A 16,033-nucleotide genomic window follows, 5' to 3' on the forward strand; every position below is an offset into this window, starting at 1 on the left:
CTCAGGGCAGCTAGATATACGATATCATATGCATATAATATCCTATGTATGCCCTGTATTTTATATATTCTCTATGTATATACACACAAATAAGGTTATGGTTGAAACATACGTATCATGCCAAACCCACTGCATTTTATTACACTGTTACAGCTTCATTTCTTCATGCTAATACTGATGGTGATGAAATAATAATAATGAGAGTTGCCACTTATTAAATGCTTGCTATAAGTTAAGTAGTCTGATATATAATTTCATTCAATATCTACGAATACCCAATAAGACTAGCTATTATATTTGCCATCTTATAGGTGAGAAAACTGAGGCATAAAGCCACTGAGTAACTCTTGTGAGATTAAAATATCTAGTTTGTGGTAGAATTAGGATTTAATCCCTAGTTTGACTCCAAAGTCAAATGTACTTAACCGGGCAGGCTCAGTGGCTCACGCCTATAATCCCAATACTTTGAGAGGCCAGGGCAGGAGGATCACTTGAGCTCAGGAGTTTGAGAGCAGCCTGGGCCACGTGACGAAACCCCATCTCTACCAAAACTACAAAAAATTAGCTGGGCGTGGTGGTGTGTGCTTGTGGTCCCAGCTACTTGGGAGGCTGGGGTGGGAGGATTGCTTGAGCCCAGGAGGCAGAGGTTGCAAAGAGCCAAGATTGCACCACAGCACTCCAGCCTGGGCGACAGAGCCAGACCCCTTCTCAAAAAGAAAAAGTACTTAACCACTAAATTTTACTCTATTCTTTATCTCCTGTCAACCCAAATAACAGAGAGAAGCTCTCTAAAAATATGTAGTTTAAGTGGGAATTGCAGGACACAGATGCTATGACAAATCATAGGCACATCCAGGGAGGCTGAGGTAAGGGGAAGTTTTAAAGGCAAAAGAGTACATACAGATTGTTTTGAAACAAACAGAACATTGGTTACAAGGGTTTATGACAGGAGTTGTTGTCAGTTCTTTAGTGGAGACAGTGTGTCAGGCAAGTGTTCTTGTACAAGCCGCTAGCTGTCTTTGTGTGACTCATGTAGCAAACTATGGTTTGATAACATTTCCTGTGATAGTTCCTTTTATCAGGCAAATCATGCCTGAGAGCCTCCCCCTACCTCCATGACCTCCTAGCTCTATTTTGTTAAGGCTGACATAAGTGACCCGATTTTGATTCTGACAACTTTCCCACTGCAAAGCCTTCCATTACTTTGAACTTGAGTGGACCTGATCCATATATCTTAGACCTGGAGTTGGCATCCATTGATATCTCTATAGTAAACAAATTGAGGCATTTACTCATCAGGTAGTCGTCAATATTATATACCTCTTTCTTTGAGAATTGCACCCAGTCACAGAGGATGGCTCTGGGAAGCCATGTTTATTCTTCTTGAACTTGTCCTCTTGCCACCTTTGCCTGGATCACAGTGGACATCTAACCCAAACTACTGCCTTGTGGAAACAGAAATTGGGCTTTGGTCTGGGGCCAGAGGAAAGGTGTAAACTCTGAATATCTGGGATGTTTCTCAGGGCCCAGGGGGTAAAATTGAAGGGAAGTCAGTATAAATAAGTGAAACTGGTGATCTGGCAGAGGCCTGGGCCTGAATGCACATCCAGTGTAAAGAGTTTTAGCTGGGAGCGGGCACAAGTGCTTTTACCATGGTCCATACTTGGTGGGTCTGTGGTCATGTACACATGCCAGTAAGGGCCAGTGGGACGGGAGGGTGGACTGGGGGTGAAGGGAGTGTTGGGAGAGTGAGAAGGGGTGTTGGGGATTGAGACAGAGAATAAAGAGGCCCAGCTCAGGAGGGAGGGAGGATTGCATGTCTCCCGCCTTGCCTCTCTCAGGCCAATGCCATGCCTATCTTGGAGTCAGTGAGATAGTGAGATAGCTCAGGCTCCATCTGATAAAGTTCCTGTTGGCTTAAGTGTACATAGGTTTTGGTCATTTTCAACTAAAAAGGAGGGCTGGGTGTGGTGGCTTACATCTGTTATCCCAGCACTTTGGGAGGCTGAGGTGGGAGGATCACTTGAGGCCAAGAGTCTGAGACCAGCCTGGGCAATACATCAAGACCTCTCTACAAAATAAAATAAAATAAAATAAAATAAAATAAATAAAATAAAATAAAATAAAGATTAGCTGGGTGTAGTGGCACATGCCTGTAATCTCAACACTTTGGGAGGCTGAGGTGGGAGGATCCCTCGAGCTCATGAGTTCGAGGCTGCAGTGAGCTATTACATTATTGTGCCACTGGACTCCAGCCTGGGACACAGAGTGAAACACTGTCTCTAAAATAATAATAACAATAAATAAAAAGGATAGCGTCTAAAAGTCTTCTTTGTGCCTGCTGTCTATAAATTTTATGATCTCCCCAGTGATACATTTTTAGATAATGTAAAGTTTAGATGAGTACCTACTGCAATAGAAGTGGAGATCTAAAATTGTTTGAACAGACTGGACTGTTGTACCAACATCTACAAGATGAAATTTAACAAAACTAAATGTAATCATCCATCTTTACATTAACACAAATAATTGATTTGTTACAGAATGGGGGTGACATGCTTTAGCAGCAAATTAATAAAAAGGAATCTAGGGTTTTGGTTAACCACATGCTTAATAGAGCCAATATTAAAGAGCAGGGCCTAAAAGACACAACGTTTCAAAGACTTGATGCTAAACTGAAATTAAGAACACTCAGGGAAACCCAAAAGCCCATCAGGATTACTTGGACTTAATTCCAAGGGATCTAGACTGGATTAGGTGTTAGCTAAGAAAACCCAAATTTAATCAATCACAGTTATTGAGCCTGAAACAGGCTCAATAATGTGAAGAAGCATGTCCAGAGCAAAACAGTTCTTGGCAGGCTGCAGTGGCTCACACCTGTAATCCCAACACTTTGGGAGGCTGAGGTGGGTGGATCACTTGAACCCAGGAGTTCAAGACCAGCCTGGGTAACACTGCAAAACTTTGTTTGTACTAAAAATACAAAAATTAGCTGAGCATGGTGGCACGTGCCTGTGGTCCCAGCTACTTGGGAGGCTGAGGTGGGAGAATTGCTTGAGCCTGGGAGGTCAAGGCTGCAATGGGGATTGAGACAGAGAGCATAAAGTGATTGTGCCACTGCCCTCCAGCCTCAGCAACAACAACAACAACAAAAAAAAAAAAAAAAAAAAAGAAAAGAAAAGAAAAAAAAAAGAGAAACAGTTCTCAAGAGATCATTTTTACCTGTTTGAAATATTTTTTAAATAGTAAAAATAGTACACACTTATTATAACAAACTCAAAAATTACACAGGAGTATACAGAAAAAGTGAAACCCACTTCCCCCAACCTAGTATCACTTCCTAAAAGCAATCATTGTTTACAGATTGGAGGTTTTTTTGCAGATATTTTTCATGCTTAGTCACACATATATTTACATATACATGAATGAGATTTTTAAACAATAGAAATGGAGTCACACTATGCACACACACGTGTGTGGACATTTATAGTTCTTTTAGCAGATATGTAGGAGATCACTGTGTTATAGAAATTTATCCACTCTTCTTGATAGTTCCATGGCTTACTTCCATTATTTAAAATTAGACACAATGCAGCAAAGTACACCCTTGTGATGTATCTTTATACATGTCTTCTAATATTTTTATAGGTTACATTACTAGCTGCAGAAGTGCAGGTCATAGCATATGCATGTTTTAAATTTTGAGGGTTTTTGTTTTTTTCCAAATTGCCTTCCAAAATTTCTTCATCTGTTGACACTTTCAGTAATAGGCCATCAGGGGCTTATTCCTCACACCCTTGGCAATACTTGATATTATCAGTCTTAATTTTTTGCTGAAATGATCTTTTTTGGCTTTTGTGCTCAGAGCCCAGAATCTTGATCGTATTTGACAATTAGGGTCCTCTTAGCCCAGGTGCTTTGCAGTTCGTGGAGAGGTGGATGGCTGAGGCCTCATTTTGGAGTGCAAACAGTGTAACCCATATGCAGCAGTAAGTATATGCTACACCTGTGAGTACTGGTGACAGCTCCTGTCCAGGACGAGGCTAAGCCTAAGGTCAACTCTGTTCTGATCTGGGTTCCTCTTTTCCCAGGTCCAGGGAACTCACTGCTGAGGGTTTCATGCTGACTGCACACCAGTGCCCACTTACTGCTGTTTTTACATTTGGCTTCTACATTTACAGAAAGGACAGTCAATTGATGTCAATGGAAGACTTTATTTTTTTAAATTTTTTAAATTTTTATTTTTAGAGACAGGTCTTGTTCTGTTGCTTAGGCTGGAGTACAGTGGTTTGGTAACAGCTCACTGCAGCCTTGAACTCCTGTACACAAGTGATTCTCCTGCCTCAGCTGGAGGCTGGAGCCACAGGCATATGACACCACACTTGGCTGATTTAAAAAAAAAAATTTTTTTTTTTTTCTTGGTAGAAACAGGGTCCTGCTATGTCACCCAGGCTAGGCTTGAACTCCTGGCCTCAAGTGATCCTCCCACCTTGGCCTCCCAAAGTGCTGGGATTATAGGTGTGAGCTACCGTGCCTGGCCACAGTGGGAGACTCTTTCTTTCCAGGATTCTCTGTAAAATGCTTGCCACTTGCTTGACCAGCGAGTGGCTGTGTTTCCTTCTCCAGCCTGAGAGCTCTGAAGATCTAGCCCACCAAAGGAACTAGAAGAAGCCCTGTCTGGGCCAGGTGCGGTTGCTCATGCTTGTAATCCCAGCACTTTGGGAGGCTGAGGTGGGTGGACCACTTGAGGTCAGGAGTTCGAGACCAGCCTGGCCAACATGGCGAAACCCTGTCTCTACTAAAAATAGGAGAATTAGCTAGGTGTGTGCCTGTGATCCCAGCTACTCGGGAGGCTGAGGCATGAGAATCCCTTGGACTCAGGATGTGGAGGTTGCAGTCAGCCAATATTGCGCCACTGCACTCCAGCCTGGGCAACAGAGTGAGACAAAAAAAAAAAAAAAAAAAAAAAGCCTTGTCTGAGGAAGCTACCTTTAGGCTGAAACCTAAGCAGCGCTCAGACTCTAGCATAGGTATGAATCACCAGGGGATCTTGTCAAAATGCAGATTCTGGTTCTGAAGGTCTGGGATGGAGTGTGACTGGTCCTGGGCACACTGTGGAGTTAGAGCAGAATTGCCTTAAGGAGAGCAGAAGTTCCTGACCAGGATACATTAGAATTATAAGCAGCTCAGGTCCTCCCCTAGACTATTTAAATCCAGTTACTAAGGGCCCAGGCACAGGTATTTAAAAACACCTTTGGTGGTTAAAATATGCTAGGGTTGCGGGAGGTTGAGGCTGCAGTGAGCTGTGATCACACCACAGCACTCCAGCCTGGGCAACATAGCAAGACTCTGTCTCAAAAAAAAAAATGCTAGGGTTGAGAGCCATGGATGTGGCACAGTAATTCTCAAATTGTCCCCAGAGAGCAGCATCAGCATCCCTGGGAACTTGTTAGACATGTGAGTTCTTGGCCCCATCCTGTCTGCCAAATCAGGAACTGTGGGACAGGGCCCAGCATCTGTTTGAACAAGCTCTTTAGGGGATGCTTATCCTCACCACTGGTGAATGGAGCATCTTGATAAACATTCACAAGCCCGGATCCCAGCCTCATTCTTTCTAATTCCAAAATCTTGGAGTGGTTCCCAGAAGTATATGGCTTTAAAAGCACCCATAGGGTGCTGATTCAGTGGCTGAGCAGAGGGGTGGCAGCTCTCAACATGAGTGGTGGCCTATGTATGGCCTCCTGGCTCATGCTGTACAGTGTTCATCCATCACCTCACAGGGGTCAAACCCAGACAAGATGCTGACGATGTTACTGTCGAACACTTGCTATGTACCAGGCACTCTATACATGAGCCCTACAACAACCGTGCAAGGTGCTCCTATCATGGTTTTACGAAAGCAAGTCTCTAACCCAAGTCAGTCATGACTCCAAAACCTGGGCTATCCACCATCTCAGAGTACCAGTTTTGGCAGATTAGGGGGGCACCGGGCTGTGGGCCTCTGAGAAGCCTCTGTTGTGTAATCTTCAGTGGCTTATTTTGTGAAATTGGAGATATATTTGTAATTTTAGCAAGCATAACATTCTTTCAGTTCCTCTGAGGGAAAGAGAGGTGGTTTCAATCTTTAAATTATGCAAAGTGATGTTCTTTGTCTGTGAAGAGAACTCCTTTAATCAGAGAGCAGGTGCTTGGTATGTCAGGTTGTTAGAAAAAATACAGGATATCCAGTTAAATTTGACTTTACAATAAATAGAAAATAGGTTTAAAAAGTTATAAGTATGTCCCAAATACTGCATGAGGCATATTTATACTAAAAATTATTTTTTTATTAACAGAGATTCAAATCTAACTGAGCATCCTGTATTTTTATTTGCTAAATCAGGCAAGCCTATTGCAGTGCGTTTTCTGGCTCTGGTAATGAACCTGCCTCATTCTTCTGCAACCAGGGATGCTCATGTGTTAGAAGATGCGGCCAGGGCTTGAGAAGGAGCAGAATTAAAACTTACTTGTTAGGCTCTGCAATGACTGAGACAATCAGACACAGCCTGAACTTAATAATCCTTTAAAAAAAAATTGCACTTCTGTGCCAAGCACTATGCTATGAGTCTTTCATTCACCATTTTTTTTTTTTTTGAGATGGAGTCTTGCTCTGTTGCCCAGGCTGGAGTGCAGTGGTGCGATCTCTGCTCACTGCCAGCTCTGCCTCCCGGGTTCACGCCATTCTCCTGCCTCAGCCTCCTGGGTAGCTGGGACTACAGGCGCCCGCCACCACGCCCGGCTAATTTTTTGTATTTTTAGTAGAGACAGGGTTTCACCGTGTTAGCCAGGATGGTTTCGATCTCCTGACCTCGTGATTCGCCTGCCTTGGCCTCCCAAAGTGCTGGGATTACAGGTGTGAGCCACTGCGCCTGGCCTCTTTCACTATTTTATTTAATTCTCACAGTCCTATGACTAGGCCCAGTAGTAGTATCACTATTTTACAGATGGGAAAAGTGAGGCCAAGAAAAGCTTAGTGATTGCTCTAAGGCAGGATTTCTCAATTGCAGCACTATCAGCATTTGGGGCCAAATAATTCCTTAAGCAACTTATTATAATTTTATTTTTTTGAGACAGGGTCTCACTCTGTCACCCAGGCTGGAGTACAGTGGCACGATCATGACTCACTGGTTAATTTTTGTGTTTTTTGTAGAAATGGAGTTTCACCATGCTGCCCAGGCTGGTCTCGAACTCGTGGGATCAAATGTGATCTGCCTGCCTCGGCCTCTCAAAATGCCGGGAATACAGAGTGAGCCACTGTGCCTGGCTAATTCTTTGCTGTGAAGTCTGTCCTGTGCATTTTAGGATGTGTAGCAGCATCCCTGGCCTTTATCTTGAGGGAGACAGGTGATAAACAAGATAAGTAAGTAGAATATAAAGCATATTAGAGAGTGATAAGGTTTTTTAAAAAAGGAGAAAATATAAAGCAAGGAGGAGAGAATATGAGGGGTTGGCATGGATACTTGAACTTTTAAATGGGGTGGCCTGGAAAATAAACCTAATTAAAAAGGTGATCTTGGGCTGGGCGTGGTGGCTCACGCCTGGTAATCCCAGCACTTTTGGAGGCCGAGGCGGGCGGATCATGAGGTCAGGAGATCGAGACCATCCTGGCTAACACGGTGAAACCCCGTCTCTACTAAAAATACAAAAAAATTAGCCAGGCGTGGTGGCGGGTGCCTGTAGTCCCAGCTACTCTGGAGGCTGAGGCAGGAGAATGGCGTGAACCCGGGAGGCGGAGCTTGCAGTGAATCGAGATCGTGCCACTGCACTCCAGCCTGGGCGACAGAGCGAGACTTCATCTCAAACAAACAAACAAACAAACAAAAAAAAAAACAAAAAAGAGGCTATCTTGGCGTGAGGGAGCTGCAGGTATCTTGGGGAAGAGCATCTCAGGCAAGGAAACAGCTGGCGCAAAAGCCTGGAGGCAGGGATTTTTCTGTCTCTTTGAGGACTATTCTGGAGTCACTGGAATGGGGTGAGTGGGGACGGGGATGGTAGTAGGAGGTGATTTCCAAGAGGTAGCAGGAGGTAGGGTGACCACATAATTTGTAATCCAAATGGGGCTAAGTGGTCACTGTTAAAATTATGCTGGGACAACAGATATAAACTAGGATTATCCCAGGCGTGCTGGGTTAGTAAGGATTTAGTCATTACTCTGAGTGACTTGGCTTTGGGCAGAGCTGCAACATGACCTGACTCGAGACCTCTGTTTTGATTACTCTGTTGAAAGGGACTCAAGGGCAGCAAGGCTGAAGCAGGGAGAGTAGCTGGGGGGGCCATCACAACACCCAAAGTGAGAGAGGATGGGGGCGCAGATCGGGGGCAATGGCAAAGGGGCCCTGAAAACTGGTCAAATTATGGATATAATTTGAAGGTAGAACCAACAGGATTTCTGACCTATACTAGGCTATGGGTGTGAGAGAAAGACAGGAGTAAAAGATGGCACCAGCGGGAAATGGAAAGAGGAAAAGATTTGGGAGGAAGATCATGTTGCAGGTTAAGTTCACAGGAAGCAGACCCAGATGAAATGAGCATGCAGGAGGTTTGCTGGCCAGTGCTCTTGTGATCAATACCTGAGAGAGAAGCGGAACAAGAAGGATATGGTGGAGGAAGTTGCTGGGTAGCCACTTGGTTCCAAGAAGGGACTTAACCAACCCTATGGGGCAACTCTGAAGTTGGGCAGGCCCTTCAGAGTTACTCCAATGGTGCAAGTCAGCCAGGTCTCATACTTGACCTTCTAACTGACTGTTGCTGAGTGGAGGCAGTTCTGGGAAGGGTTAGGCCTCAGGCAAGGTGGCTTTCCATGGAAATCAAGCTCTGGAGTGGGGTTGGGTTGTCAGTCACCAACACTCTCAGCAGCTGGGGAAAGGGTGCCTTGGTCCCAGAGAATCTGGGTAGTGACTATGGCATGCATTACAGATCAGGCGCTCAGTTTTGTACCCAAGAAGTTTGAGATGGCCCCTAGATAGTCAAGGGGGGATGCTAAGTGACTCTTGTCCCTTTTCTGCTGACTCCAAGGGCCAGCACAGCCTCTGAGTTCCTTCAAGGTGGCTTGCAACCCTTACTCTTTCCTAGCTCATGCTGAACTTCCAGAGCAGCATATTCCATAGAAATACAGTCCCAGACACATGGCTAACTTATTATTATTATTATTATTATCATCACTGAGCAAGTCTTGCTCTGTCATCCATGCTGAGTGCAGTGGGATGATCACAGCTCACTGCAACCTCAAACTCCTGTGCTCAAGGGATTCTCCCACCTCAGCCTCCCAAGTAGCTGAGACCACAGGCATGTGCCACCCTGCCTAATTTTTTTTATCTTATTTTTTGTGGAAATGGGGGTCTTGCTATGTTGCCCAGGCTGGTTTTGAACTCCTGGACTCAAGGGATCCTCCAGCCTTGGTTTCCCAAAGTGCTAGGATTGCAGGTGTGAGCTACCATGCCCAGCCATACATATCTAACTTAAAGTGGTATCATATTTACACTTTAAAAGTTCAAAGAAATGGATGAAATTTAATAATGTATTTTTTTGAAACAAGCGTTAAATGTTTGAACTGTTATATAAGCATTTTTTTCATTTTCTTTGAAAAAAAGATAAAATTAGGCAAAAATGCTTATGCTAAACAATAGGCTGGACACAATGGCTCACACCTGTAATCCCAGCACTTTGAGAGGCCAAGGCAGGTGGATTGCTTAGACCTAGGAGTTCAAGACCAGCCTGGGCAACATGGTGAAACTCTGTCTCTACAAAAAATACAAAAATTAGCCAAATGTGGTGGCAGGCACCTGTAGGTAGTCCCAACTACTCAAGAGGCTGAGGTGCGAGGATTGCCTGAGCCCAGGAGATCAAGGCTGCAGGGAGCCGAGATCACGCCACTGCACTCCAGCCTGGGTAACAGAGCAAGCCCGTCTCAAAAAAAAAAAAAGAAGCTACCATTTTCCAGTTATCTTTGAATGTTATCTTTTATGCTTTACTTTTCATTGTGAATCATTGTGAATATATACAAAGGTGAAAAGTGAAGCATATAGTACAATGAACCCTCAGTTACTTATCACTGAACTTTAACAATTATCAACTCACTGCCAAACTTAAAAAAAACTTTTGTCTTTAGATTTATTTATTTATTTATTTTCGAGATGGGGTCTCACTTTGTCACCCAGGCTAGAGTGCAGTGGTGTGATCTTGGCTCCCTGCAGCCTCCACCTCCCGGGCACAAGAGATCCTCTCACCTCAGCCTCCTGAGTAGCCGGGACCACCTTTATACTATCTACTGGTTAGCCCTGCAACATGATTTTAATAAAGTGTTACTTATTCTTGAACAATTTCTATGATGTCAGCAAAGAGATATCAATAAGAGTGATTGTAAAGTAGCTAGTCTTATAAGTCAAGAGTTAGGATCTTTGGTCCATTGCTCAATCCATTTCAGTATCTGATCTATATTATTTTCTAGCTCTTATGGTTTATTGCTTGGCAGCTGATGCACAATTTCTTCCTTGCAGGATGCTGTGACTTATTAATAAAGAACCTGAAAAATCTTACAATGAGTATTGTCTATTAGTTTCTTCTCAGTATGACCCCTTGCTTCAAGTCTTTCATACAGTACATTGGTATCCGTTCTCAGCACAAAAACTGTAATATATGAAGCCAGTGTTCAGGGAAGAAGTCACCAACATGGTAATAAACAATAACTCTACCTTCTGTCATTTGGTTATCTAACTCATCAACTACTCTTTATCTTCATCTAAAATGGGACAATCATACTCTTCATCATAGCCATCATACAACTGCTCTTCTTGAGCTAAATCACCCACATTAATGTTGTATTTCAGTCCTGAATTTTTTTTTTTTTTTTTTTTTTTTTGAGACAGAGTCTCACTCTGTCACCCAGGCCAGAGTGCAGTGGTGCCATGACGGCTCACTGCAACCTCTGCCTCCCAAGTTCAAGCAATTGTCCTGCCTCAGCCTCCTGAGTGGCTGGGACTACAGGCATGTGCCACCACACCTGGCAAATTTTTGTATTTTTAGTAGAGATGGGGGTTTCTCCATATTGGCCAGGCTGGTCTTGAATTCCTGACCTCAAGTGATCTGCCTGCCTCAGCCTCCCAAAATGCTGGAATTATAGGCGTGAGCCACCACGCTCGGCCTCAGTCCTGATTTTGATGGTTTTTTGCCTAGTGTGTTTTTCCAATCTCTGGTTTACTGGTGAGCAGGATGTTTGGAAGCAACATGGCTCCTCGCTGTGATGGCTTTGAGTGCCTTGCTCACACACCCTAACCTAAACACTACCCAAGCTTTTTCATCTATCTGTCCACCCACTCCCTCATCCCATTTTATTTTGTAACCAATTCCAGACATCGTATGATTACATCTGTAAGTATTTTAGTGTGGATCTGAACTTTTTTTTTTTTTTTTTTTTTTTTTTTTTTTTACTTATGCTTTTTTGGCTTTCTTTACTACTTCTGGTTTTTTGGTGAGATCAGAATTGCAAGTCAGGTCTCTAGGCTGAACGTTATGGCAAACTCTTATGTATTTAAACGGATGGCTTGTTAATGACAGGAGCAACCAGAGTTGCTATTAGCTCTTGATTTATGAAGCCACATGTTCAGCTTGTATGACGGATGTCATTAACATCAGGCGTGGCGGGCTCATTCATCTGTCTCTGCCCAGCGCTCTGCAGTCCTGAACGCGCTCAACAGATGGGAAATTTCATGGCCACAAATGGAATTGTTTATCCTCTCATTGTTCCCGTGTCAGCAATCAAACTAAATCCATTACCCACCAATAAAAAGATCAGCCTGCTGCCAGTTCAGCTGTGGAAGGGGCCAAAGCTATGTTGAAGGGATTTAGAGTTTTAGAAGGGATAAAAAAGTAATAAGAAGCCACATAAAAATTAAGATCCCAGAGAAGAGTTTGAGTCTTTCATTCTAAAGCTGAAGGCTTTAAGGGATTTGAAAAGAAAGGCCTAGTAATTCAATATTTTCTTTAACATAAAATATACTCTGGAGACCCCCAATTATAGATAGTGCATAGCATTTATTGTGTGTTGATGGCTTTATTATCTCATTTCAAAAAATCACAAGCACTCAAACTAGGCTTTGAAGAAGGAGGAAATGTCAGATTTATAATGGAAAAGCTGCTGAGATGTTAATAGCGTTACTACTGGTAGGAAGATTTTCTTTTGTGTGGATAAATAGCTGTCTGTTCTTATAAAGTTATTCCTCTTTGGTTTAGCTAGTGGGTTCTCTGTACACTGATTTGTAAAAGGAGGTTCCTCAGTTCTGTGGATCCCCCAGGCTGCCCTCCCAACATTCTCAATGGACTATGGACCGTAAATTTTTATTTATTTATTTATTTATTTATTTATTTGAGACAGGGTCTCGCTCTGTTACCCAGGCCGAAGAGTAGTGGCACAGTCATGGCTCACTGCAGCCTCAACCTCCCAGGCTTAAGCAATCCTCCCACCTTGGCTCCCCGAGTAACTGGGACTACAGGCATGTGCCACCTTGTCTAGCTAATTTTTAAATTTTTTTGTAGAGATGGGGTCTCACTATGTTTCCCAGGCTGGTCTTGAACTCCTGGCCTCAAGGCATCCTCCTGCCTTGACCTCCCAAAGTACTGGGATTACAGGCTTGAGCCCCTGTGCCTGGTCTGACCATGACTTTTAAAAGTGGACCTTGGATGCTTTTTTCTTTTTGCCAGATTGGTTTTATATCAGGATGTAACAGGCAAGAGACCTTGATGTCATCATTCATTGGTTATAGCTGAGTATCTGGGGCATGCAGGCTTCACATTTATTTACTCAAAAAAAGTAGAGACTTTAGCCAATGAAAAATCAGGTTATCTGTAAGAAAAAGAAATAAGACTGGTCATGTTGCTCTCTTTTTCATTCTATTCTGCAAATACTTAATGCACTGCTGTATATGGCAGCTATCATGCTAGATGATAAGGATCTGAGATGATTAAGACAGTCTCCCCCTCTTAATAGATTAGATGGGGAGATAGACAAAAACACAAATGCTTGTAAGATGTGTTTACAGCACAGAGTGATAAGTGGAGGCCTGCAGAGGATGTTCTGAGAGCTCGGAGGAGACCTCAAATTAGGGTTCCTTGACTTCCCTGGAGAGAAGGGTGGTGAAGAGGTGACAGGGCTAAGGAGTGAAGAATGGGCAGGAGTTTGCCATGAGGTTTGGAAGGTTATTTCAGGCACAGGTAAGAGCCTGAACAAAGCTATGGAGGCCTGAGATGGTTCCTGAGGGCGTGTGAAGCTGGGGAGACAGGAGGCTGAAAATGGGGGAAGAGGCTAAACTATGCTGGCCCTGCCTGTCTAATGGGGCCATGTACCTTCTCTTGAAGTCAATGAGAAGCCACTGAGGGATTTTTCAGTAAGGAAAAGCTGTGGTCAGACAATTCATCTTTTATCAAAACCCTCCTGGATGCAGGGTGGAGAACGGATTGCGGGAGGTTAAGAAATGGAAGCAGCGGGCCGGGCGCAGTGGCTCATGCCTGTAATCCCAGCACTTTGGGGGACCGAGGCGGGAGGATCACCTGAGGTTGGGAGTTCGAGACCAGCCTGATCAACATGGAGAAACCCCGTCTTTACTAAAAAAAATACAAAATTAGCCAGGTGTGGTGGCACATGCCTGTAATCCCAGCTACTAGGGAGGCTGAAGCAGGAGAATCACTTCAACCTGAGAGGCAGAGGAGGTTGTGGTGAGCCGGGATTGCACCATTACACTCCAGCCTGGGCAACAAGAGTGAAACTCCGTCTCAAAAAAAAAAAAAAAAAAGGGAAGCAGTGAAAACATTAGGAAGCCAATTGCAGTAATCCAGGTGAGAAGTGGAGGGCCTGAATCAAGGGGCATGCGAGTGTGTCTGTGTGTTTGGGGTGAAGAGGAAGGTGTGATAATAACTCATAAGGTTGTTGAAATGACAAGGTTGAAAAATATGTAAAGTGCTTAGAATGGAACGTGTGTAATCTACATTGAATCAATGTTAACTCATATTTCTCTTTTTCCTCTTTGGGACTGTCTTAGTTAGCTTGGACTGCTATAACCCATAACCTGGGTTGCTTACTATCCATTTCTTACAGTTTTAGAAGTTGGGAATTCCAAAACCGAGCTCCCAGATGATTCAGTTCCTGGTGAAGGCGCTCTTCTCTGTTGGCAGGCAGCCAACTTCTTACTGTGTGTTCACGTGGTAGAGATAGAGTGCTCTGATCCCTTATCTCCATTGTAAGGGCACTAATCCCACCATGGGGGCCCCACCTTCATAACCTCATCTAAAACTAATCACCCCCCAAAGGCCCCACTTCCTAATACCATCACATTAAGGGTGGGGGCTTCAACATATGATTTTTTGGATGACACAGACATGCAGTTCATAGCAGGGACTGAGTAAATCCCAGTGGTAATAGCATAGCAGAATGGAAAAACAGGAAGAGGAGTAAATGGAGGCCTATGAGGAGCCACGAAAGAAGAAGGTCATAAGTGGGAAGGGAGAGCATCCCTCCACAACATCTCCTGGAGTCTCTGCCCTGTGGGAAGAAGGGGAGGTGAGCTTGGTGTTGGAGGTCTTGTGAAATGGTGGGAGTTTTGGAAACATTGAGATCACAGCTGCCCTGGGCAGCAGCTGTAGCTGAACTTGACTATTTCATGGAGCTGTGAGTGAACAGTTTGCTATTCTTTCTGGATGACCAGTTTATGCCATCTTTTCTCTTTTGATATTCCATGATATGGCAGTCTCTTTCTTTATATTTAAGAGTTTTTAGTCATTATTGCCTGGCACAGTTGTGCAAACTGATCAGGATAACTGGAGGCAGGTGGATGATTGGGTTTAAGGAACTCTTTCTACTTTCTGCTGGAAATAATTATCTTTTACATAAGGTATGACAAACATTAGATCTGTCCAAGAAGCCAGCCATTCCACTCAGCCATTCAGTCAACAAATATTACTGAGTGCCTCTAATATTAGTAAGGCATTTTACCACCTGGGGTTGCTGCTTCTTCAGGAATCAAGCTATGAATATGATTGTTTCCCCTGATGGACTGTGTGCTCCTTAAGGGATGGGACTGAGTCTTATTCATCTTTGTAGCTGCAGACCTGGCATAGGAGTTGACACTAGGTGGTTGTCAAGAGCAAGATCTATGTCTAGGTCCAAATCACTTGCTACCACTTGCTAGTAGTGTGACCGTGGTCAAGTTATACAGCCTCTCTAAGGTTTGGTATAATCATTTGTAAAACAAAGGTAATAGTAACATCTGCCCCATCATAATATTATACCATCGCATTAGGGGTTAGGGCTTCAACTTATGAATTTTGGGAGGACACAAACATGCAGTCCATAACAGGGACTGAGCAAATCTCTATGGTAACAGCATAGCTATGTTTTGAGCATTAAATAACACAAACATGTAAAGCAGCTATAGTGCCTGGCACATAGGGGTTCAATCATATTATGAGTATTAGGTTTACAATAAATGTAATTGAACTGATGCCCTAGGACCTAGTCTGACAATGCTCCTTTGTATATAAATTTGGGCAAGGCACTTTATCTCTTGCAGTCTTTGTTTTTAAAAAGTTTATCTGTCAAACAGAAATACCTGCACAGGTACCTAACAGAATTATAATGAAAATGGAAAAGATTGCTCTGTTTCTTGATTACAAAAATAACCTAAATCCAGTAAATTATCTAAGCATAAATATCAGAGAGTAAGAAAAGCTACCATGCTACTATAACACCTTTAAAAGATGACACAAATTCCTTAACTTGATAAAGAGAATCTATAAAAGACCTATAGTTAACATCATACTCAGTGTGAAAGTCTGAATGTTTTCCCCCTAGGATAGGGGACAGGACAAGGATATCTGCTCTCACCACTCTTATTCAACAGAGAAGTAGAATAGTATGCCAGGGCAAAAATGCCAGGAAAGGAAATAAAAGGCATATTTATTGGATACGAAGAAATAAAACTGTCCCTATTCACAGGTGGATAATTAT

General features: G+C 43.3%; 1 pseudogene; it reads right to left on the minus strand.

Annotated features, from left to right (window-relative positions):
- Positions 1 to 10,420: 10,420 nt before the first annotated feature.
- Positions 10,421 to 11,359, minus strand: LOC101132444 (adenylate kinase isoenzyme 6-like; annotated as a pseudogene).
- Between the last annotated feature and the right edge of the window lie 4,674 nt (positions 11,360 to 16,033).

This window comes from Gorilla gorilla, chromosome 7, assembly GCF_029281585.2.
Source record: "Gorilla gorilla gorilla isolate KB3781 chromosome 7, NHGRI_mGorGor1-v2.1_pri, whole genome shotgun sequence".
Lineage (NCBI taxonomy): Eukaryota > Metazoa > Chordata > Mammalia > Primates > Hominidae > Gorilla > Gorilla gorilla.